General features: G+C 43.3%; 1 protein-coding gene across 4 annotated transcripts in view; it reads left to right on the top strand.

Annotated features, from left to right (window-relative positions):
• Positions 1-25,973, top strand: part of LOC129697109 (CYFIP-related Rac1 interactor A) — a 179,644-nt gene that overhangs the window by 92,038 nt on the left and 61,633 nt on the right. For all 4 annotated transcript variants that reach the window (XM_055635336.1, XM_055635337.1, XM_055635335.1 and 1 more), the window contains exon 2: positions 14,092-14,145. The gene's annotated coding sequence lies outside the window, so the exon portion shown is untranslated. The remainder of the gene's footprint in view (positions 1-14,091; positions 14,146-25,973) is intronic.

Genomic DNA, 25,973 nt, shown 5'->3' with positions numbered 1-25,973 from the left:
GAGTCCAGAAGCCGTGAGTCAGTGAGAAGTGAGTCCAGAAGCCGTGAGTGGTGAGTCCAGAAGCCCTGAGTCAGTGAGTGAGTCCAGGAACCGTGAGTCAGTAAGTGTGTTCAGAAGCCGTGAGTGAGTCCAGAAGCCGGCCCAATGTGCGGAGCCTGGACGACTGCGACTGCAACTTCTGCAACCTCGAGATGCTGGGGAAGTGAGGAGTGAGAGTGGGGGGGATTGAGAGGGCCGGGCTCCGGCGGGGCCGGGCTCTGTTTAGGCACAGCAGCCCGGCCCCAAACACCCCATCCCCTTCCCCTGGCACACCCCCCTCAGCGGCAGGCCACGGCTGCAGTAGGCCATGGCAACGCTCCCCCCTCCCCGCCGCCCCCTGCCTGAAGCTGTCCCCCTCCCCTGGCTACAGAACGCTCCCTCCGGCCCCCACCTGAAGCCCCCACCCCGTCCCCAGCTTCAGGTATAGCCCAAGAAAAGTAAATTTCTCGACAGAACGCTTCCCCCACCGTCCTCCGCCTGAAGCCGTTCTTGTCCCCAGCTGCAGGATGCTCCCCATCGGCCCCCTCCTGAAGCCGGTGGGGATTGGCAGCTGAAGGGCCACCGCAACAGTAGGCCATGTCAGCAAAAACACTGGAGGATTGTATTCATTTCAATCCTGCAGAATTATTATCCGACAATTGTATCTTGGTTCCGCACAACCATACGATGAGAAGGAACAATTCGACTTGTATCACACGCTTACCTGGAATCATTAGAGAATACTTTTCTTTAAATGCTGTCACTGAGGGAACTAATGCTACTCGCTTCCCAACAGAATTCCTCGATTCACTTGAGATTACCACCACACAAATTGGAGTTGAAAAAAGGATCTCCAATGTTAATGAGAGACGTGGAACCCCCAAAGCTATGCAATGGAACGAGGATGATTGTGGAAGAGCTACACAATAATCTGATAGTTGCAAGAATCAACATGGGGGCATTCAAAGATGACATTGTTCTCATTCCTAGGATAACGTTCAATTTAACAGAAGGCAAAGACATTCCCCTTCAGCGGACCCAATTCCCCATTCAGTCAAGTTTTGCTATGACGATCCATAAAGCGCAAGGACAAACCATGGAGAAAGCATTGATATACCTTGAGAAACCGGTATTTCAGCATGGACAACTATATGTGGCTCTTAGCTGAGGAAAGATGAAGGAAAATGTCAACGTTTTCCTGAAGGATGGAACATTGACCAAGAATGTTGTCATTAAACGCGTGCTTGGTTGAACGATGATTTTTGAGGTAAATTCTCAGATTTTCTTCAAGTTAAAATTTGACCACTCAATAATGTCTCTAGATTAAAAATGTGTGTCTATTTGGGGGATAACCGGCTTTCTTTTAATCTTAAGAAGAGTACATCAATAAAAAGCAAGGAGCTTCCTTTAGAAAATCAAGAATGAGAGATCTGGAAATGTGTGTGCATTAGAGTTTGTTGTGAAAGTAAATGATTTCCGCAGTCTTTAGCATCTGAGAAACTCAATCCGCGTCACCGATCTATTTTAAGGTAAAATGCTGCAGTTCTGAAATGTGTCACCTTGGTGACCCAAATAACTACGGTAGAATTATTCTGCATACAGCACTTTTTTAACTGCAGTAATTTTCCTGAAATTGATAATGCTGGAACTACCAAACGCTTCAGTTTCGAGATACAGTTTTCTCCTTTTGTGGGAATGTGTGCTTTTCAGTCATTCGGTTTTCATTGAAGCCACATGCGTTTTGTGATAAATATGGTAAGAAATCTTATGTTAGTCATGTAATATAATTACTAATAAGGAAATTTGTTTTAGGACCAAATAATTATGCAAGTTTTATGTCTTTTTGTGGCATTGGGCCATGTAGTAACCAAGGCTGTCCCTTCCAGAGTTTTTCAAGTGGGATGTCATAAAAATGTCTCCAGAAGGTTTGAAGCATTGAGTTGCTTCCAATTAACTGGAGCCCCAGATAAATAATATAAGAAGAAATAAACTGTGACGTCGGATACATTATACTATGATGCAGTACAAACAGCTAAGGAAATAGTTGAAGCCGCTGTTGAACTTTTAGATATTGTTTGGTTTTATCATTGTCACGTAAAGTCAAAACGGTAGGCGGCGCGACTCTCGTCAGCAGCGGCCTCTGCAGCCCGTCTGCGTTTTTATTATTTTTTGTCTGTTTTTATGTAGTTTTTGTTATTTTTTGTTGGGGTGTGGGGGTGGGGGTGGGGTGGGAGGGAGGGAGGGAGGGGGTAACTTTTAATCTCTCCCTGCACGGGAGACCCGACCTTTTCTTTGTCGGGTCTCCGTTGTCGTTGGGGCTGCAACGAGGAGCGGCCTCCAACAGGAAGACCGGGGGCTCTGGTGCCGACTACTCACCTCACCGTCGCGGAGCTGGCCGAGTCCAGAGTGGGTGGAGCGGTGGTGGAGCGCTGCTGCGGCCCGACCTCCGGAGATTCGGAGGCTGCAACTGCGGGTCTGGCGGACGGCGGCACCGGGAGCCCGCTGGTCCCTGGAGGGAGACCGCTTTTCAGGGCTCCCGCAACGGCAACTTCTCCCGCCCGAGTTGCGGGGTCGAAGAGCTCCTGGAGCGGGGCCTTACAGCACCGCCCCGCGCGGCTTGGAATGGACGCGGGACTCTGCGAGCGCACGCCGGGGGCTCTAACATCAAGAACCCGGTGTGCGACCTTGCATCACCCGGCGTGGCTTTAATGGCCGCGGGACAATCGCCATTGCCAGCCGGGGGCTTTGACTTTGACTCTGACATCGGGGGTGGGGGGGGGGAGTGCAGTGGAGAGATAAGTTTGTTTGGCCTTCCATCACAGCAATGTGATGGATGTTTATGTAAATTATGTTGTGTCTTGGGTCTATTTGTTTGTAATGTATGGCTGCAGAAACGTCATTTCGTTTGGACCTCAAGGGGTCCAAATGACAAATAAATTGTATCTTGTATCTATCTTGTATATACAGTGAAAAGCTTTTGTTTCCGTGTTTTTCAATTAAATCAGATTATACTATTCACGAGTACAATCAAACCAACTACTAGTGGAAAGAGAAAACGTCATAATGCAGAATATAGTTTGCAGCATTGTAGTGTTACATTCCGGAGAGATGGTGATTTATCGATTGACTCGCCATAACTGTATTGATTGTATTTTATTTGGTTCCTTAGCCTGTGAATAATTCCAACTTTTCTTAAATCGTGTCTGCTCTACACAAAGTACTAGGTCATAAGAAGTAAATGCAGGAGTAGGCCATGCCTGGTCTGCCACTCAGTGCAATCCTGGTTGATCTTCTATCTTAGGGCCGTATTTAGAAACATAGAACACAGTTTCTGCTCAACTAGCTTGTCCTTAATATCCAAAAATCTATTGGTCTCTTCCTTGATTAGATTTAGCAACTGAGCCTTCACAGCCTTCTTGCGCTGAGAAGTCAAAAGATTCATCAGTCTCCAATGTAAAGAAAATTATTAGAGAGACAAGACTGCAGTAAAATACAACTTCTGGAGGAACTCAGCACATCAGGCAGCATCTGTGGAGGGAAATGCCACACAATGTTTCAGGACTGGTAGGTTGTTGTATCTTTTGCTGTCAAAAATTTTTATTTCAGTTCTGAGTTATTTTAAGACTGGATGCTCTAGTGAAACTTCAGAATTCATCTAACATATTAATACTTGTAAAAGAGAAAGAATTGGACATTTCAATGGCGTCAGCTCTCACTCTTCTAAACTCAAGTACCGGCTGTGTTTAATCTTGTCTCACAATACTATGCCTAGGCAGAAGCCTGGTCTGCATTTTATACATTGAGAGTATGCCCTTTCTTCGATAGGGAAACCATATGCAATGATTCCCTATCCAAGTGCATAGGGAACATCCAAATTCCCCCAAAACGCAGCCAATTTTACAGGTGGAATCACCATGCTTTTACTCACGTATAAATGTGAGTACACCTGGCTTATACTCACATCCTTATGCATTTAAGGATGACATACCTTTTGCCATTTGCTTGAAACATTATATTTATTTTTAGTCCCTCTGAACGCTAGCACTTTTCAATCACTCGTCATTAGAGAAAAATGACGAGTGATTAGAGTAAATTAGCACCTTTTCTATTTTCCTCTACCAATTTGGCAAGTTATCAACTATTACAGCAGGACTTTGATTAGCTGGGTAAGTGGGCTGATGAATGGCAAATGACATTCAATTCAATTAAGTGTGAGGTGTTGAATTTTGGGAAGACAAATCAGGTAGGACTTTCACAGTGAAACACAGTGCCCTGGGGAGTGTTGTAGAAAAAGGAACTAGTAATGCAATACTTAGTTCCCTGAAAATGCAGTCACAAGAAGACAGGGTAGTGAAGAAGGCATTTGGCATGTTGGCCTTCGTCAGTCAGGGGGGTGAGTATGGGTGTTAAGATATTATTTGAATTGACAGTTGTAGGACATTGGTGAAGTTGCACTTTAAGTATTGTGTAAAGGTTTAGTTAGCTTGTTTTAGGAAATACACCATTTGGAATGAGTGCCAAAGAAGAGTTACTAGAATTATGCCAGGGAAAGAAGACAGGGAGAGATTGGAACAGCTAGGATGTCATTTTTTGGAAGGTCGGAGACCAAAGGGTGACCTTTTAGAGATGCATAAAATAGAGGTTTATAGATTAGATGAATGTATACAGTCTTTTTCTCAAGGAGAGGGAATCAAAAACAAGTAAATTTAAGGTAAGAGGAAATAATTAAAAGGAACCTGAAGGGCAACTGTTTTTACAGCGGGTGGTGTGTATTGAAGAGCTACTGGAGGAAGCAGTTGAGAGAAGTACAATAGCAATATTTAAAATACATTTGAACAGGTACATGTATAAGAAAGGTTTAGAGGGGTATGCTGCAAATTGGATTAGCTTAAATGGGGCATATTTGTCTACATGAATGGGTCTAAGGGCCGGTTGCCATGCTCTAACTATGACATACAATAAATATTTAACAAGAGCATTGCTGCAAGATTTGCTTGAAATTGAAATCTTGAGCCATCAGAAGTGGGTTGAATTGGAAAAACCTTCCATGCTTTTGTGAAGTAAAGGTTATACAATTTGTAAATGAAAGTACTATGCTAACAGGCTAGGGATGATTGTATATAACACATTTCAGGTTAGTACCTCTCATTCATTATATTGTGTGGCTAATATTTGTTATATCTAGCTCTATGGGCATTGTCCTTTGGGAGAGTAACATCAAGCAATCATGTCATTAATTGTCATGTTTCACACTGCATAACGTAAAAGTAATGAATTCAATCTAGAATACTGAGCCTTTCTCTTCAATATTTTTATTTTATGCTTACTCTCTTACGTTAATAATTTTTTGTCACTAGTAGTAATATCAGCACTTTACTCTTACTAGTGACAATAAAGTTTTATTATTATATACCAGGTATTCAAGAGGGCCCATGAAATGTTGTTCTTCATAACAGCTTGGCAAATACAATGCCTTAAATGTTGTGTTCTTTTTTATTTTCTTCTCTTTGACTTACTATGACCTAATTTCTGCTGCTGCATACCAATAATTTTTAGATTCTGCACCTATAGAGTTTCATTAAGTTAATTGTTTAGAGAACAGCGCATTGTGGCAACTAGCAATCTAACAGTACAGAGACAACGAAATTGCATTTAAAGATACATGCGGAAACTCCCTTGAAGCTTGCGACCAGCATAGCAAACTACACTTTGAATTTACATTTATAAAAAACCTACAAATCTGTACATCTTTTGAGTGCGGAAGGAATCCGGAACATCCGCGGAAAACCCACGCAGATCACGGGGAGAACGTACACATTCCGTTCAGATAGCACCCATGGTCTACATCAAACCTGGATCTCTGGCACTGTTCAGCAGCAACTCTACCACTGCACCACCATGCCGTCCTGTGGGTGACAGTCGTTTTTGAAGCAAAGGTGAATTTTGCGCTGGATCCACCAGTGTTCATTAATCTTAATGCACACTGGCATTAAGTAAATCTGCATCATAGCTCTAATCAATTCTCTTCTCAATTGTTCATCTCGCAATATTCCACCTCCCACTATTCAACCTGTCATCTCCACTCCATCGAGCTGCAGTATGTAAACTATACTATATGTATATTCAGAATAATTAACGCTCGCTGAAATGTATGAGAGAATAGATCTTATATTAAAAATCCCCAACGCAAAATGTTTCCTACCAACCTGCACATACTGCAAAACACTTCTTGCCAATGCTTAAAGTCCATAACAACACTCCACAGAGGGTGAACCTCTTCCATTATTTAGCCAGGCATCTTAAGTGAAGATGGACATCAATGATGAAATTTGCCGGTGCCTTTGGTGTCTCGGCAGCTCTCTGAGGAGAAGTGTTTAAAGATCACCTCTAAATCCCCACACAAAATTCATGATATACCAGGAGCCTGCAACCGCTATCCTGTTACAGAGCCTCTTTGTAAGATAACAGGTAATGTCTTTGACGTGGGAATGACTAGTCTGTGAGAAGTCAATCTGGGATGACCCTGAGGACCACGTGCCTCTTGAGGAACACACCAAAGCCCACCAAAAACAGGGCAAAGAGTACGTTATCTCCTATGCCATCATCACTTGGATTTCCTGCCCAGTTGCAGCAGAGTTGTGGATTTCATGTTGGCCTCTTCATCTAAACCTGAATGCTCAGAACTCGAGTGGCAGTAATGCACAATTTAATAGGATGAAGTAGTTTCTCTGGAAATATGCTAACATTTTCTCAGTCTGAAGAAGGGCCCCAACCAGAAACGTGTCCAATCCATGTTCTCCAGAGATGCTGCCTGTTGTTACTTTATCATTTTGAGTTTTTTGGTAATATTTTCAGGAGTTTGCCAACAATCTATTTTGCATCTTAGTTTTATCCCCCATTTCTAATTGTTTCCAGGATTTCTGCACTGACAGCTATTCCATGTTGGATTAGGCGCCTACACGCAATGCAAGTTCTGAATGTGTGCATTGTGTAAATGTACTGCGAAGAGGATCCCTGATTATTAATAAATGAACCATTACCTACTGTTATACTCCAGACACATTCTTACATCAGCATCATGGGCGGAGTTTGATGACTTTGTGCTCCCTAATTAATTTCATTTATTTAAATACGCATTAAGAAATCCTCTCCCCTACACCACACTGATTGTTTACAGAAGGGAAGAGAAAAATCCAATGTTGTAAATGAAAAACATAATGCCTGAGATATTGATGGTCTATGTGAAGCTTTCTACTCATTGCTAAAGTTGGATGCAAGCCATAAAAATTCAGTGAAATACCAACTGCTAATGCTATGTTTTATCAATTGTTGAGCTCTTATCTGCAGATTAGGGATACTGTCAGTTTATAACTCTCTCCTTTGTTATTGCAAGTCCTTGAGCCCAATTTTCCCCTTCCCTTCACTTATAAAAAATATTAATCTCTTTGTTGTAATTTTCCCAGTTTTGCATTTCTTCCATTTTGCGTTGTGTGTTGCAATGTCCAAACTTCAGTTTTTAATTAATGGGGTCTGTAACATTTTAGTTCCATTGGCCATAAAATAAAATGGGTCGAAGAGATGTACCTTCTGTTTCCTCTTCACATGAGAGCTGAAGGAATGCGCAGAGATCAGATTCTTTTGAAAACTTTGTTGCACTAAGCAACCACGTCAGTGCTTTACACATTGGAATGAGTGATTTTAACAAGTGGCACGCCAAGGTCCTACAGACCAACCATCAAACGAGTATGAAATAATAACTTTGCAAATGGCAGATTCCTTCAGTTGATCTTTCACTATATTTTATCGTGAGTTTAATACTGAAAAAAGAATCAATTCACTTAAAAATTGAGCTGTTCCTTTGTTTAAGAAGATATTAACTTTCTTCACAGTGGTTAACTGCTCAAATATACAACGGTTAAATACACTATCCATCGTCTTAATGTTGTGCGTGCACAACAGCATCTTTAAGCAGAGATTATAAACTTATTTTTCATTGCATACTTTTAGCCTGGAAGATGAGCGTGCCACATCGGGGAAGGAATACTCAGTGGATCAGGCAGGAGAAACAAGGGTGGCCAGTAGGGACTGCTTTTGAAAGACCAGAACACTAAAGTAATTGCACTGCAATGAACTAGAATATGAATGTCTGAAGAGGAGTCCCAACCCAAGACGTCACCTATCCATGTTCCCCAAAGATGCAGCCTGACTCACTGAATTACTCCAGCACTTCGCTTCTCTTCTTTTGTAAACCAGCATCTGCAAATCTTTGTTCCTATACTCTAGAATATGAAGTGAATGTCATGAAACATAGAAACATAGAAATTAGGTGCAGGAGTAGGCCATTCGGCCCTTCGAGCCTGCACCGCCATTCAATATGATCATGGCTGATCATCCAACTCAGTATCCCGTACCTGCCTTCTCTCCATACCCTCTGGTCCCCTTAGCCACAAGGGCCACATCTAACTCCCTCTTAAATATAGCCAATGAACTGGCCTCAACTACCCTCTGTGGCAGAGAGTTCCAGAGATTCACCACTCATTGTGAAAAAAGTTCTTCTCATCTCGGTTTTAAAGGATTTCCACCTTATCCTTAAGCTGTGACCCCTTGTCCTGGACTTCCCTAACATCGGGAACAATCTTCCTGCATCTAGCCTGTCCAACCCCTTAAGAATTTTGTAAGTTTCTATAAGATCCCCTCTCAATCTCCTAAATTCTAGAGAGTATAAACCAAGTCTATCCAGTCTTTCTTCATGACAGTCCTGACATCCCAGGAATCAGTCTGGTAAAGGGCAGCACAGTGGCGCAGCTGGTAAAGCTGCTGTCTCACAGCGTGAGAGGTCCAAGTTCGATCCTGACCACAGGTGCTGTGTGTGGAATTTGCACATTCTCCCTGTGATTGCGTAGATTTTCTCCAGGTGATTGGTTTCCTATCACGTCCCAAAGATATGTGGGTTTGTAGGTTAATTGGCCTCTGTAAATTGCCCCTAGTGCAGAGAGTAGATGAGAAAGTTGAATGACATAGAACTAGTATGAATGGGTGATCGATGGTCAGTGTGAACTCGGTGGGCCGAAGGAACCGTTTCCTTATTGCATCTCTAAACATGATGTTATGTTCATAAGGCCATAAGTAATAGGAGCAGAATTAGGCCATTTGGCCCATCAAGTCTGCTCCGCCATTTAATCTATCTCTCTCTCAACCCCATTCTCCTGCCTTCTCCCCATAACCCCTGACACCTGTACTGATCAAGAATCTATCTATCTCTGCTTTAAAAATATTAATTGACGGCCTCCACAGCCATCTGTTTCAAATAATTCCACAGATTCACTACCCTCAGTTGTACAAGGTGCTGGTGAGGCTGCAGTTGGAGTATTGTGTTCAGCTTTGGTCACCCTGCTATGGGACAGATGTTACCCTGGAAAGAGTGCTGAGGAGTTTTACAAGGATGTTGCCAGAGGGAGAGGTTGGACAGGGACTATGTTTCTTGGAGCGTAGGAAGATGTGAGGTAATCTCAGAGATGTAAAAGATCATGAGGGGAATAGATAGGGCAGATACAGTCTTTTATCCAAAGTATGGAATCAAGAACCAGATAGCATTGGTTTAATGTAAGAGGGGAAGGTTTAATAGGAATCGAAGGGGCAGCGTTTTCACGTATAGTGTGGGGGCTATATGGCATGAGCCGCTGGAGGAGGTCGTTGAGACAGAAACTATAACAACATTTAAAATACATTTTTGACAGGTACATGGATAGGAAAGGTTGAGAACGATATGGGCCAAAGGCAGGCACGCGGGACCAGTGTGGATGGGAAACCATGGGCAAGCTGGATCGAAGGGTCTGTTTCCGTGCTGTATGACTATCAGAAACGGGGTTCATCCAAAATGTATTTGATGAAGGAAAATCTTTGTGGAGAAGGGCGATAAACTAAGGCAGAACAACAAAGTTTAAATGCATTTACATTCTTAGGACAGACTAAAGTTCTGCAGAGAGCTTGACCAGGTGTTTCTCCTTTGTGCAAAATTACTACTTTTGGTGCAGATTGCAATTAGTTTTGTGAAGCAACTTATTTTGCTCATATTTTCCAGTTGAACTCAATTGGATTTCTCCAACTAAATCTGAACACTATAATTTGTTTACAAACTAATTTATTGCATTAATATGTTCTTTAATATATTGCAGTGCTAAGCTGTATCTGTTCTATTAATGCAGCTGAAATAGATTTATCATCATAATAATCATTGGCAATTAATCTTGTCTGATACCAGCCAGTAATCCAATTTTTAGCAAAACTACAAATTACTTTAAAAAAAAATAATATAAGATCATTTAGTAAAATTCCAATAACCTGTACACTCAGGATCTGGGTGGTGCGAGGAAGGCAAACTTTCCAGACTATTGGATGTTACTTCCATTAATATTTCAACACTTATTTCAATGACTTTCAAATTTTCAATTTTTGTCAATGTTATGTTCATGGTGGAATGAGAGCTTGGTAACTGTGATCCCGGTGAGCGGGAAGGGTGCACTGGAATCAACATCCGATCAGCCAGATGCTGAACCGTTGGGATTTCCGAATAGTCAGATAATGGTTATCAGTGTTTTGCTGTATTGGTTATATTGGTGCACAATACTGAGTTTCTAAGTAAATCAAGATCTATGCTGCTTACTGATGGCTTTACACCAACACAATCTTAATCTGAAAGGGTTCTCCAGAGATTTACAGATGCATAGTTAGTGCAACCCACATGGCAGTATGGACATACTGTTGGCATGGTAGTCTTCTTGTGTGATGTTTCTTAACTGGAGAAACTTGATTTGGCTTTGCCAATTTGGGGTGAATTGCACTGGAAATACAGTGAGAATAAACTCCAGATCATAGAAACATAGAAAATAGGTGCAGGAGTATGCCATTTGGCCCTTCGAGCCATGTTTCAAGTTGGGAGCCTTCTTCAGAGTGATTGGAGTAGGGGGGAGAAACTGGAAAAGAGGGGTGAGGGCAGGGTAAAGCCTGTCAAATTTTGTTGATATGGGCGATGGGGAAGATTGGTGGACTAACTGAGGATAAAGGTAAAAAAGAAACCAACGTGTAAAACATTAAGGTTACACAGAAAAGCTGGAGAAACTCAGCGGGTGCAGCAGCATCTATGGAGCGAAGGAAATAGGCAACGTTTCGGGCCGAAACCCTTCTTCAGACGGGAATTTTTTTAAGTGCTGAAGGAAATCAGTGGGTCAGGCAGCAATTCCAGAAGGAATGGTTAGGTGACATTTTGGATCAAGACCCTTTAGACTGATTGCAGATGCTGGAAAGAAAGCGGAAAAGTGCGAGGGAACAAAGCCTGGCAAGTGAAAGGGAATACAAGTGAGGCAGGTGGTGGGGTTGGCAGATGTTTAGATGAAGGCTAGAGATGAAAAGCAGACAAAAGGGTGTCAGAAAAGGAGAGAAGAGGAGGAGTACAATTGAATGCCTGGGGGGGTATATGGGTGGAAGAGGACAACTGGAAAGGGTTATTCAGACTGAAAGAAGGTGAAGTGTGGTGTTCCACGGATCAAAACTGGGACCATTATGATTCAGTAATTCTGCAGCTTTCAATGTTTTCTGTCAGCTGTGTTCTCAGATTTGGTACGGCTCTCAAAAAATGTCTTTACGTCTTCTGCGTGTTGTCGCAGTTGCATGTTCGATAAGTTGGAATTCCTTCATTGTACTTTAAAGTGCAGTATGTCATCGTCTCCATTGCATAATTCCGAGCTCCATTTCAGTGGAAATAAATCCCAGTGCTTTGTTAGCATTTTTCAATGCTTTGCAGACTTTCATCATTATTTCTAATGAATCGATCACCAGTACTCCAACCTCGTTTGCTTTTCCATCCATTTAAAAAAAATTATACATTCGATTTGTTCCTGTGTTACTAACCAATTTGTATCACCGCAGATTTATCTGGTAAAGCTCTTTGTAACCTCCCAGGTGGTGAATGTTCTAATGTCACATTCTTCCTCGGGGTTTAATTATTCTCCCAGTTTGGTATCATCAGCAAATTTTGATACACCACTACCTAAGCTTCAGTCCAAGACATTCATGTGAATCATGAGTGATCATGCTCCCAATTCTGGCCCAAGAGGAACAGCACATTTTTACCTCCTTTAAGTCTGAATAACGCGCTTTCCATTTGAAGGAAGGATTGCGGGAAGCAGAGGTCAGTGGTGATTGATGGCTCAGGAAATGTATGACATTTTGCAGTATCAGCCTGACAGATCAGGAAGGTGGCGGGGTGCATTCATTGACTTTAAGGAGCTCAGCTGCACCAGTGAGGCAGTTAATTTTGTGATCCCGGGACGTGGAGGGGATTCATTATGCAGTGATTGAATTCTGCTGGCTACTCAGCCTCTCCTCCTTGGAAGTGTGCATGTATAGTGCAGGCATGATTGGGCTTGACTGGATTTATAGCCGAGGGCAGAGGAAATGTATTTGTTTGGAAGTAGTCAGACCTTGGGTATTTTTTTAAAGTGTGCACCACCAGACTCGGGGAAGAGCCTCTTACAGGCTTCTGAGCAATCTTTCCATTAGCTAGGGTACTGTCCGATTCACTTCAACCTCTTTGTGGACATTGGATATGTCTATGGAACTGATGCGCTACATTGCTGAGAACAAAATTCTGCACTCTGTATCTTCAATCTGGTCTACTTGAGTTTGACTTGATTTATCTATTATCTACCGGTAATTATCTGATGAGAGTGGATAGCATACAAAACAAAGTTCTTCTCTGTGCCTCAGTACATGTGACAATAAGAAACCTAAACCATCCTAACATTTTGCATGTTGCACTTAATTTGGAATGCATCCTTGCGAAGAAGTCCTTTAAATTATGTATTGCTCGTAAAAGTGGTTTGGCTTCAGTGTGCAATTAGGTACAGATTGTATTAGATGAAAGTAATGAATGAATTGTCCTTTGGGATGTGGCTGTAATTAGTACATCGAGCAGCGAGTTCTTCAGGCAGACTTCTCCACTTCATCTGTGTAAGGTGCCATTGATTTTGGAACTGCTGTTTCTTCTTTTAAATACATCTGTATTCTTTGGCCCAACTCATCCATACTGACCAAGCTGTCCCATCTAAGGAATTTGCATTTGCCCTATATCCCTCTAAACCTTTTCTGCCTGTGTAGCTGTCCAAATGTCTATTAAATGTTATTAATGTAGGTTCCTCAACTACTTTCTCTGGTAGCTCTTTCCAAATACCCACCAGTCTCTGGAGAAAGTTGCCCCTCAGGTTTATATTAAATCATTCCCCTTTCTCCTTAAACATGTGCCCCCTTGTTCTTGATTCCTCTCCAAATAATGCATTCACCATATCTATTCCTCGCATGATTTTATGCACCTCTGTAATATCACAGGAATAAAGTCCTAGCTTGCCCACCTCTCCCTATCACTCAGGCTCTCGAGTCTGAGCAACATCCTCGTAAATCTTCTCTCGACTCTTTTCACGTTATTCACCCTTTCTTAAAATAGGGTGACCAAAACTGAACACAATACTCCAAATGTGGCTTCACCATCGTGTTAAGCAACTGTAACATATCCCAGCTTCTCTACTCAATTCCTTGACTATTGAAGGCCAAGCCATCGTCACCCCCTCTGCCTGCGACACCACTTTTCGAGAGTCATGAACTTGTACTCCTCTATCCCACTGCCCTACAACAACAGCAGGGCACTACCATTCACAGAACGTCCTGCTCTGGTTCGGCGTCCCAAAATCCCACACCTCACACTTATCAGAATTAAATTCCATTTGCCATTTCTTGGCCCACTTGCTCAGCTGCTGTCTACGATACCGTCTATTTTAGTGTCATCTGCAAATTTACTAATCATGTCTTGCACATTCTCAGCCAAATCATTGATATATCTGATGATCAGCAATAGGCCCAGCGTTGATCTCGGAGGCACACCATGGATGCATTTTACCCTGTGTAAATTGCAGCATAATACAATTTCCTGTGAGATGCCTTTAAAAGACACATATTGCAGTTGAAAACTTTCTCAACAGCAGTTTAAATGTGGTTGTTAATAATTTGTCTTTCTCTTTGCAGATTTCATCCAGATTTTGCTGTTTCTTCTGAAATCCTTCGTATTGAAGTTAAAAGGTAGAATTTATTTTGTAGATATTGTCATTATTTTCTGCAACAGGATGAAAGTTTTTTTAAAATTTTACTGATGTTTTGCTGATTATGAAGTAAATGATCAGCTGGTTGAGGAATCTGTGCCTGAGAGTTGAATTTTCATTTGTGCAAACTGCTCATCTATCTTTCCTTCATTGATCTGAAACTATACCCAAGCTTCTGTTTTTGAAAGGTGGCTAGTTTCTCAATAGTAGTACTGCTGATTTCATAATTTTGAACAACTGGCCAGAGAAAAATGTGTTTTTCATTTGTAAAAGTGTAAGTATTTTTATTTCATGTATGCCCAAAAATTAAGTTATGATATTGTGGAATCTGGGATGCTGTGTTACTTTGGAGAATAATACTATATATTCAAAGAAACTTAACCATAACATTTTAGCTTTTAACTACATTGTGGAAAGGATTGGAAGGTCAAAAGTGATAGGAGCAGAATTAGACCATTCAGCCCATCAAGTCTACTCCGCCATTCAATCATGGCTGATCTATCTCTCCCTCCTAACCCCATTTTCCTACCTTCTCCTCATAACCTCTGACACCCCTACTAATCAAGAATCTATCTATTTCTGCCTTAAATATATCCACTGACTTTGCCCCTACAGTCTACTGTGGCAAAGAATTACACAGATTCACCACCCTCTAAAGAAATTCCTCCTCATCTTGCTAAAGTAATGTCCTTTAATTAAGAGCCTATGACCTTTAGTCCTAGACTCTCCCACTAGTGGAAACATCCTCTCCGGGATGGAGAGGCACTCCAGCACTCGCGTTGAACGAGGAGTGGCGACGGCTGCCGGCTGCCTGGTGGGGAGGCTGCTGCCGCGGGCCGAGCCCGGCGACTAGGCCTGGGCTGGGGCCTAGCCTGGAGCTGGAGTGAGAGCCGAGCCCGGGGCTTGGGATGGGGCCGTGACCAATAAAGAAGACACTGGTGGAACCAAGGCGAGCCTTGGTCCAGGGTCAGGGACAGTGAAGTTGGAACCTGCACTGGAGCCCAGGTGGTGGCCGAGCTGACGGCTGGAGGCTGCCGCTGGAACCAAGGACTAGCTTGGGTCTACAGACAGGGCCGGGTCGAGACCTGGTACTGCTCTACAACCTGGGTAGGTCCCTGGGCAGGGAATGGGAGTGAGGGGAGAAGGATGAGGGAAATGAGGAGGATGGGGTAGGGAGTGGGGTGGTAGAAGGAGATGGGGGGGGGGGGGGGGGGGGAAGGAGGGAGATGGGGAGGGGGTGGAGGAGGGAGATGCACCCTCCCTAGGAGATTCCCCCTCTCCCCCTATCCTCTCTACCCCCCCTCCCCTCTACCCCCCTCCCCCCTCCCTCTCTACCCCCTTCCCTCCCTCTCTCTACCCACTTCCCCTCCTACCCCTCCTTCCTCTACCCCTCTTTCTCCCCCTCCCCTTCCCTCTCCCTCTCTACCCCTATTTCGCCCCCTCTTCTCCCTCTCTACCCCCCTCTTCCCCTCCCTCTACCCCCTCTCTCCTCTCCCTCTCTCCCCCCTCTTTCCCCTCTCTACCCCCCCCCCCTCTCTCTCCCCCTCTACCCCCTCCCTCTTCTCCCTCTGCCCCCTCCCCCCTCTCCCCCCTCCCCCTCCTCCTACCCTCTCCCTCCCCCTCCTCATCCCCCTCTCCCCTCACCCTCTCCCCTCTCTGCCCCCTCTCCCTATCCTCCCCCCCCCTCTCTGCCCCCTCCCTTTCTGCTCCCCCCCCCCCTCCCCGCCCCCTCTCTGCTACCCTCTCTCTCTGCCCCCTCCCTCTCTGCCCCCTCTCCCTCTCTGCCCCCCCCCCCTCTACTGAGTTGGATGATCAGCCCCCCCCGGTGCAGTCTCCCTCCTGCACCTATTTTCCTATGTTTACCCCCATCTCTCTCCCTCTCTACCCCCCCTCCCCCTCTCTCTGCCCCCCCCCTCTGTGCTGGGGGACCCCCCCCTGAGCCGCTCCGCCCCCCATCTCCCTCTCTTGGCCAAAGAAGGTAGCATTGAGGCCAGTTCTGCACTTGGTCTTGGCTCTATCTTAAAAGGGAGTTAGTTCCTACTATGTGGCCCTTGTGGCTAAAGGTTTTCAGGTCATCATGGAGAGAAGGCAGGTACTGGATAGGAATTTTGGAGTTAACACTTATATGATGCAGCCATGATCATAAATATTGACTTTATGGCGGTGCAGTCTCGAAGGGCCAAATGGCCTACTCCTGCACCTATTTATTCTATATATTATTCTAGTTTACCTGATCCCCCAACGATACCACCACAGCTCCCTAGCTCTACTAACCCCCTGTCCCCCCCTAATTACATTTTTACGGATTTATCCTGAAAGAGTTGAAGGGGAGGAGGATAATGCTGGGGGAAGAGGAGAAAAGCTGACCAAAGTGCTCCTGTGCAGAAGTTGGCGCATAAATTGCTAGCATGACACAAGTGCAACCACGCATTGCGCAAATTAAACAATTCGACACCTCACTGGTCTACAAAGGCCAGGAGAATAGATATGTCTTCAGAGTGATTTCTCAGTGGTGGACAGTCTTGCATCGACCTGGAGGAATCTTGGGGGGAGTAGACCCAACGGGTCTGCACTTGGTCTAGTGGACTCCCATCTTACCACCCACCGAAGTCGGACTAACTGGACTATCTTCCTACTATTCTGCATTGCTCCCTTCTCCGGGTAATATTGGCAATTTTTCCCTCAATCTGGAACCACTCCTGACTCACTGGATCACTGTAGAAGCGGGAGGGCGTTTGGAGGGTGAAGAACTCTTATAGTAGGACTTGAGACCTTATTTAAAATTCATTATTTTAAACGAATCCTATAATGAATAGGCAGCCAGTGGAGAGAGGCTTTATGAGAGAAACGGATGCTTTCGTGTCCTGACAGAGGGGCAACATTGCATTCTGTACCATCTGGAGAAAAATGGAGGACCGACTAACCCCCATAAAGTGCATTGCAGTAATCCAGCCGGGTGGTAACAAAGGCATGGATTACCGTCTCAAAGTGCTTCTTGACAAAATCGGCTTTATTTTTGCCAGCTGCCTCAGATGGAAAAAACCAGATTTAACAACAGCCCTTACCTGGACAGTCACCACCCAGGTTCGTGATGTTAGGTTTGAGATATGCAGACAAAGAGCCTAGATCAACAGGGGGGGCCCCAGAGGTGCCACCAAAGATCATTACCTCTGTCTTGTCATCATTAAATTTTAAAAAGTTCTGACATCCAGGCCTTTACGTCACTGAGACACTCAAGCAAGAGGCAACAGAGTGTACACCCCCTTTCCCAGAGGCACATAAAGCTGACTCATCAGCATAAAATGGAATAATCCCGTGCTTCCTAAGGATGGAACCGAGTGGGAGCAAATAGAGTGAAAAGAGGAGAGGGCCAAGAACTGAGCCCTGTGGGACCCCACACGACAGAGGAGCAGAGGAGGATACAGAGTCCCCAAGGCTGACACAAAAAGTTCGATCAGCCAAGTACGACCTGAACCACTCCAGTGCTATGCCCCTGATACCCCACCACTGCTCCAACGGTGAGATCAAAATTTCATGATCCACTGTGTCAAGGCAGCTGACAAATCTAAAAGCACGAGGACAACACAGTCACCTTGATCAGTAGCCAAAAAAATATCATAAAAACCCTCAAAAGGGCCGATTCTGTGCTGTGCCGGGACTTAAAACCGGACTGGAAAACCTCCAAACGTCATGTTCCTCCCCAAAAAGCCATCAATTGCCTGTGCACGATCCTGGCGATCTCTCCCCAGTGGACTTTTGCATAAAAAGGCAGTTTGGAACAAGGCAACTTGCCTGCAATTCCCAAGAACTGCAGGGTCAAGAGCAGGTTTTCTTAATCAGGGGAGTTTAAAAAGTGCAGGAACAACACCCGCGGACAAACTGGCTATTAACGACAGCGATAACAGATGGTCCTACAGTGTTAAACACCTCCTTAAACAGCCGAGGAGGAACAGCATCATTCAAGAGGGCTTTGAAATGAGCCAACAATCTCCTGTGCAGTTGGGTGCTATGCATGAGTGGTGCAATATTGCGTTGGGGGAATGAGTCAGTGGTGGAATCTTGCATTGGGGGAGTAGACCCAACGGGTCTGCACTTGGTCTAGTGGACTCTAAAATCTTACCAAGTCAGACTAACTGGACTATAGTTCCTACTATTCTGCATTGCTCCCTTCTTGTGCAACGGGGTAATATTGGCAATTTTCCCATCATCTGGAACCACTCCTGACTCACTGGATCACTGTAATAATTTGGAGTATAACACTTATAGTGTGCATGAACCTTATTTATTCATTAATGATAATAATAATAATAATAAACTTTATTACGGACTCGAGGTCCAGACAAGGGGCAACATTACATTAAAAAAAATGCATTCCATATTAAATATCATAAAGTACATATAAAATCTTAGTATATCACTTATAAAAGCATCATAAATTATATATATTTAAAAAAAAAAACACAATACAAGTTAAAAATCCAGATTAAAAGAATGATCAATGTCCTACAACGAGACAACGATACCAGTGTCTCCACAGCTGGGATTCGTAGCATGTAGTGCTAACCCCTATGTTTGACACCACAATAATTACATTTTTAGAGTCATTTATCCTGCAAAAGAATTTATATATGTGATGTCTTTGGAAAGTTTCTAAAGTACTGACTCCTGTAGCCACAAACATATTACTGGCACTACACCATCTAGGTTTCTTTAGCAGTGTTCTCATGGCATTGTTATATGCTACCTTTAGTCTCTGCAAACTTGTCTTTCCATAGTTCGATCACAGGTGCGCAGTGTAGAGTGGTGTGCCGTATGCTCTAAATAGCGACATCTTCACCACATCTGCACGCACCAAATTTATGCAAGTGAATATTCGCCTGTACATACAGCATGCGTCGTTGCCTATAAATATCCTCATCATCTGTCATTTGTTCTGTAATAATATGCCCTAGATATTTTACCTTATTACAGACACTAAGATTGTTGTCAGACAATTTAAAATCAGGAAATTTTAGACATTTATCCTCTTTGGTTCTACAGATCATAGCACCACTCTTACTAGCATTATATTTAATGTCATGTTCCACACCATACACAGAACATATAGTAAGGAGCTGCTGGAGACCAATACTAGATGGACTAAAGACCACAAGATCATCTGCATACATAATATGGTTCACTAAAATATTACCAATCACGCAGCCTGTGTTACAGGCTTTCAATTGTTTAGACAGATCATCAATATATAGATTAAAAAGGACTGGGGACAAAATTCCCCCTTGTCTAACACCATTGCTAACCCCAAATGGGGTTGAGACCCTATTGCCCCATTTTATTTGCATAGTCTGGTGGGCATACCAGTAGGCCAGAATTCTAACAATGTATTCAGGCACCCCTCTTTGACTCATTTTACCAAACAGCTTTCTGTGATTAACACTTTTTTTTTTTTTTTAAATTTCAAAATAGAGTTTATTCAATTGATAAATATATACAATTCATGAACCATTCGAACAAACAAAATTCATCCGATATTTTCGGAGACTATACAAATTTTTCCAGTACAATATTTTTACATTTGTCAAATTTCACCAAACCTGTCCCCCACCTGTGCCACTCTGTGGCCCGTGTACAAGTAATAAATATATACAATGTGTACACAGTGCGAAAATTCCATCTGACATTTTTCGTCGGCTATAGAGATTGTTCAATACCGTCAAAGGCTTTGGAAGCATCAATAAAGCACATAAGGATTGAATAGTTTTTGCCTCTATATTTGTTTACAATCTCCTTTAGGTCATACTGCATAAGTCAGTGCCATGTTTACTTGTTGCTGTCCTCGAAGATGGAAGTGAATCACCTTGAACTGATGCGGTCGATATGTTAAACAGTCACGGTGTTCACCTACACAAATTAACACAGCAAACCAATCAAACAACCACATACCCGCATGAAGCGATCGAGTTGGATTTTTTATTTTTTAAAGGCGTCTACTGATGGCAAAGTGAGGAGTGCATTTCAAACGCAATTAAACTATGTTGGGTTAATTGCCAAGTGTATAGTGGATGGAGACAAACAGAAAGGAGCTCTGGAGAGCAGAGATGCTGGGAACACTAGCCTGGTCAGGCAATATCCGTGGAGAGAAAAGGAGAGTTACTGTTTCAGATTGAGAACATTTTTCATGTCTGATTTTCAGCACCTGCAGTTTTGTATATCTTTTCAATCTCTGGATAGCAGTTGGCCAGATGATGTGCCAAAATAAATGCACAGCTGGGAAAGGGAGAAATGGAATTGCACAAGTTAAACTCTGGGTGAAATTGAATATGTTTTGTGTTGCTCTGTTTTAAGATTACCCACAGAAGACAAAAGATTGGTTCTACGCCAATGTACTCTGTGTCTCAATCTATATAAATCCTTGGAAGATTAGAAGCGCTTGAAAATCTCTGGGATGGATTCTGACAGTAAATCCACACATGACCTTCATTTTCCTTAATTATTGGAAAGTAGATTAAACAGAATTTAATCTGAAAAGGAGTATTATCTTTGGGAAATATTAATTGTCCTCTAAACGTGCAAATGTCTAATAGTTACCATCGGCTTGAGACAATTGATTGCTCTCACATGTCTCTGCTTTTCTGGGTAGTTATCTCAATTATTTTGGCTCTTAAGCTGTGGAAAGGGATTCCTATTGTGCAATCCTTATGTGAGAAACACATGGTCTGGCACAAGCAGGGTCCATCGGTCATTAATTCTTTGTTTTATTTTACAATATGCGGCTACTGCTTCTGTGGTAAACAAAACGAGAGCAGTTTCGCCGCAGTTCACAGCCTGCTGCTCAACTTGATCAGCAACATAATGGGCGGTTAAAAAGTGCTGTAAATGTTTAACCGTTGATACATTCATAAATAGATCGCAACACAATTCCAGCTGAGTATCTGGACAGCAAATGGAAGTAATGTCGTTCTCTCATGCGTGCCTGTGCATGCATTCATTAAGCTGAAGGATGTCAGCAAATTATTTTTTCACTTCCATCATCCCAGAACTAGATCAAGCACATTGCACCAACAAAAAAAATCAGCATACGGTTCACATCTATATTGCTATAGAGTCTCCAGTGGAGCCCCATAACCAGAAAATCCAGCCCATAAACTGAAAATGTACACCAGTTCAGTGAAGAGGGATCATAACTGTTTGTGAGCTGCATTAAGAAAAGCCTAGCATTTTATTTGTTTCTATTCTGTTTTTTCCTTAATATTGTATTCCCCATCAGGACTCTCACTTAACTTTTTTTCCCTGTTGCCAGCCGGGCAACCTCGGCAGCTTTTTAGGTTGCCAGTGGGAATTATGGTCAACGAAGCATTCACATATTATTTCTGCTTCAAATAAAGTCGCAAACTAAACATATTCACCAATCAAGACATGATATATACTACAATAACATGCAGTAAAATTGTAATACAGCATCTCAACTCTTTTTACACGTTGCAAAAATGCTGTTGGGTTATTCAGCGTATGATCAACCTCAGTGAGCTCAAGTGCAGGCTTGGCGATCGCTTCGCACAACACCACTCAGTTCGCAATAGCCAGCCTGATCTCCCGGTGGCTCAGCACTTCAACTCCCCCTCCCATTCCGAATCTGACCTTTCTGTCCTGGGCCTCCTCCATGGCTAGAGTGAGGCCCACCGCAAATTGGAGGAACAGCACCTCATATTTTGCTTGGGTAGTTTACACCCCAGCGGTATGAACATTGGGTTTTCCAATTTCAGGTAGTCCTTGCTTTCTCCCTCCTTCCCCTCCCATTCCCAGCTCTCCCACAGCCTACTGTCTCCGCCTCTTCCTTTCTTTTTCCCGCCCACCACCACTCCCGACATCAGTCTGAAGAAGGGTCTCGACCAGAAGCGTTGCCTATTCCTTCGTTCCATAGATGCTGCCTCACCCACTGATTTTCTCCAGCTTTGTCTACCAACGGGATCCCACCACTGGCCACATCTTACATAGAAACATAGAAAATAGGTGCAGGAGTAGGCCATTCGGCCCTTCGAGCCTGCACCGCCATTCAATATGATCATGGCTGATCATCCAACTCGGTATCCTGTACCTGCCTTCTCTCCATACCCCCTGATCCCTTTGGCCACAAGGGCCACATCTAACTCCCTTTTAAATATAGTCAATGAACTGGCCTCAACTACCTTCTGCGGGAGAGAATTCCAGAGATTCACCACTCTCTGTGTGAAAAATGTTTTCCTCATTTCGGTCCTAAAAGATTTCCCCCTTAGTCTTAAACTGTGACCCCTTGTTCTGGACTTCCCCAACATCGGGAACAATCTTCCTGCATCTAGCCTGTCCAACCCCTTAAGAATTTTGTAAGTTTCTATAAGATCCCCCCTCAATCTTCTAAATTCTAGCGAGTACAAACCAAGCCTATCCAGTCTTTCTTCATATGAAAGTCCTGACATCCCAGAAATCAGTCTGGTGAACCTTCTCTGTACTCCCTCTATGGCAAGAATGTCTTTCCTCAGATTAGGAGACCAAAACTGTACACAATACTCCGTGTGGTCTCACCAAGACCCTGCACAACTGCAGTAGAACCTCCCTGCTCCTACACTCAAATCCTTTTGCTATGAATGCTAACATACCATTCGCCTTCTTCACTGCCTGCTGCACCTGCATGCCTACTTTTAATGACTGGTGTACCATGACACCCAGGTCTCGTTGCATCTCCCCCTTTCCTAATCGGCCACCATTCAGATAATAATCTACTTTCCTGTTTTTAACACCAAAGTGGATAACCTCACCTTTATCCACATTATACTGCATCTGCCATGCATTTGCCCACTCACCCAGCCTATCCAAGTCACCTTGCAGCCTCCTAGCATCCTCCTCACAGCTAACACTGCCCCCCAGCTTCGTGTCACCTGCAAACTTGGAGATGTTGCATTCAATTCCCTCGTCCAAATCATTAATATATATCGTAAATAGCTGGGGTCCCAGCACTGAGCCTTGCGGTACCCCACTAGTCACTGCCTGCCATTGTGGAAAGGACCCGTTTACTACTACTCTTTGCTTCCTGTCTGCCAGCCAGTTCTCTATCCACATCAATACTGAACCCCCAATACCATGTGCTTTAAGTTTGTATACTAATCTCTTATGTGGGACCTTGTCAAAAGCCTTCTGAAAGTCCAGATATAACACATCCACTGGTTTTCCCTTATCCACTCTACTAGTTACATCCTAGAAAAATTCTACAAGATTCGTCAGACATAATTTACCCTTCATAAATCCATGCTGACTTTGTCCAATGATTTCACCACTTTCCAAATGTGCTGCTATCCCATCTTTAATAACTGATTCTAGCAGTTTCCCCACTACCGATGTTAGACTAACTGGTCTGTAATTCCCTGTTTTCTCTCTCCCTCCCTTTTTAAAAAGTGGTGTTACATTAGCTACCCTCCAATTCTCAGGAACTACTCCAGAATCTAAAGAGTTTTGAAAAATTATCACTAATGCATCCACTATTTCTGGGGCTACTTCCTTAAGTACTCTGGGATGCAGCCTATCTGGCCCTGGGGATTTATTGGCCTTTAATCCATTCAATTTACCTAACACCACTTCCCGGCTAACCTGGATTTCACTCAGTTCCTCCATCTCATTTGACCCCCGGTCCCCTGCTATTTCCGGCAGATTATTTATGTCTTCCTTAGTGAAGACAGAACCAAAGTAGTTATTCAATTGGTCTGCCATGTCCTTGTTCCCCATGATCAATTCACCCGTTTCTGATTGCAAGGGACCTACATTTGTTTTAACTAATCTTTTTCTCTTCACATATCTATAAAAGCTTTTGCAGTCAGTTTTTATGTTCCCTGCAGTTTCCTTTCATAATCTATTTTCCCTTTCCTAATTAAGCCCTTTGTCGTCCTCTGCTGGTCTCTGAATTTCTCCCAGTCCTCTGGTAGGCTGCTTTTTCTGGCTAATTTGTATGCTTCATCTTTTGTTTTGATACTATTCCTGATTTCCCTTGTTATCCACGGATGCCCTACCTTCCCTGATTAATTTTTTTGCCAAACTGGGATGAACAATTGTTGTAGTTCATCCATGTAGTCTTTAAATGCCTTCCATTGCATATCCACCGTCAACCCATTAAGAATCAATCGCCAGTCTATCTTGGCCAATTCACGTCTCATACCCTCAAAGTTACCTTTCTTTAAGTTCAGGACCCTTGTTTCTGAATTAACGATGTCACTCTCCATCCTAATGAAGAACTCAACCATATTATGGTCACTCTTGCCCAAGGGGCCACGCACAACAAGACTGCTAACTAACCCTTCCACATTACTCAATACCCAGTCTAGAATAGCCTGCTCTCTCGTTGGTTCCTCTACATGTTGGTTTAGAAAACTATCCCGCATACATTCCAAGAAATCCTATTCCTCAGCACCGTTGCCAATTTGATTCACCCAATCTATATGTAGATTGAAGTCACCCATTATAACTGTTTTACCTTTGTTGCACGCATTTCTAAGAGCGATAATTTTAACCAAACTCAATTATCTACCTCGGTAAGCTCACTAACATCTCAACAGGAATCCTTCTGACATTAGCAAGCTCAGTGCTCCTCAAATGGCCTGGAAACAGGCCATTCAGCTCTCTAACCAATGAGAACCCATCTGCATTGATCTCAATTTCCAGTTCTTGGTCCATGCGGTTTAAGTTCTCGTCCAAAGAGTTAAAGGCTATCAGCGACTCTCCTTCCAGAACTCTCAGGTAGCATAGTTACATAGAAACATAGAAAATAGGTGCAGGAGTAGGCCATTCAGCCTTTCAATATTCAATATGATCATGGCTGATCATCCCAAGTCAGTACCCTGTTCCTACTTTTCCCCATATCCCTTGATTTCTTTAGCCCTAAGAGCTAAGTCTAACACTTCCTTGAAAACAAAACTAGCTCAGCTTGAACCCTACTCCCAGTAGGAAAATTGTCCCCCTCTAAATCTGATCCCTTTAAATCTCTCCTCTTGTTTTATTAACCTCTGAGAAGGAGAAAGGTTTCCTGTAGTCTACCCTTTCTATACCTCATAATACTTCAATTATGTCTGCTCAACCACCTCCACTTCAGGAAAAACGGACCTGGCCTCTCTCCCTTCTCTCCTCATAACTGAAATGCTCATCTCAGGTAATGTCCTAATGAATTTCCAGAGCCATCACTCTCCTATGTCCACAGAAGTTTGAACAGGTTCACCATGAAGCTTAGTGCTCAATTGAACATCTACAGGTGTATGGTGGAGAGCATACTGGTTGCATCATGGCCTGGTTCAGTTACTTGAACGTCCAAATACAAAGGGGGCCGCAGTAAACAGTGGACGGTGCCAGGCCCACTATAGATATTGAACTACCTACCATTTAAGGGATTTACTGTAAGCACTACCTCAAGAAGCAGCTAATATCATCAAAGATGCATGTCATTCTGACCAGATTTTCATCTTACTGCTACCAGAAACCAGAGTGGTCATCTATGCTTGGAGCAATGACATGGACAAGGTCCACTATGAATATTTCTCCTAGTTTTTTACTGCAAGGAAAGACATGGAATCTGGAGAACTTAAGGTTAATGGAGATGTCTTGAGAACAGTCCGTATTACATTTGAGGCAGTATTTGTTGAGAAAGAAGCAGTTAGTGTTTCAGATTGAGAATGTTTTTTATTTTTCCCAAGGATAGGGGGTTTGGGAACTGGAGGGCATAAGTTTATGGTGAAAGGGGAAACATTTAAAAGGAACCCTGGGGCAATTTTTTCACACAAGGTGGTTGGTAAATTG

Source organism: Leucoraja erinacea, chromosome 5 (genome assembly GCF_028641065.1).
Source record: "Leucoraja erinacea ecotype New England chromosome 5, Leri_hhj_1, whole genome shotgun sequence".
Classification (NCBI taxonomy): Eukaryota; Metazoa; Chordata; class Chondrichthyes; order Rajiformes; family Rajidae; genus Leucoraja; species Leucoraja erinaceus.
Note: the sequence above shows the minus strand (reverse complement) of the source record. Positions and strands in the feature narration are given on the sequence as shown.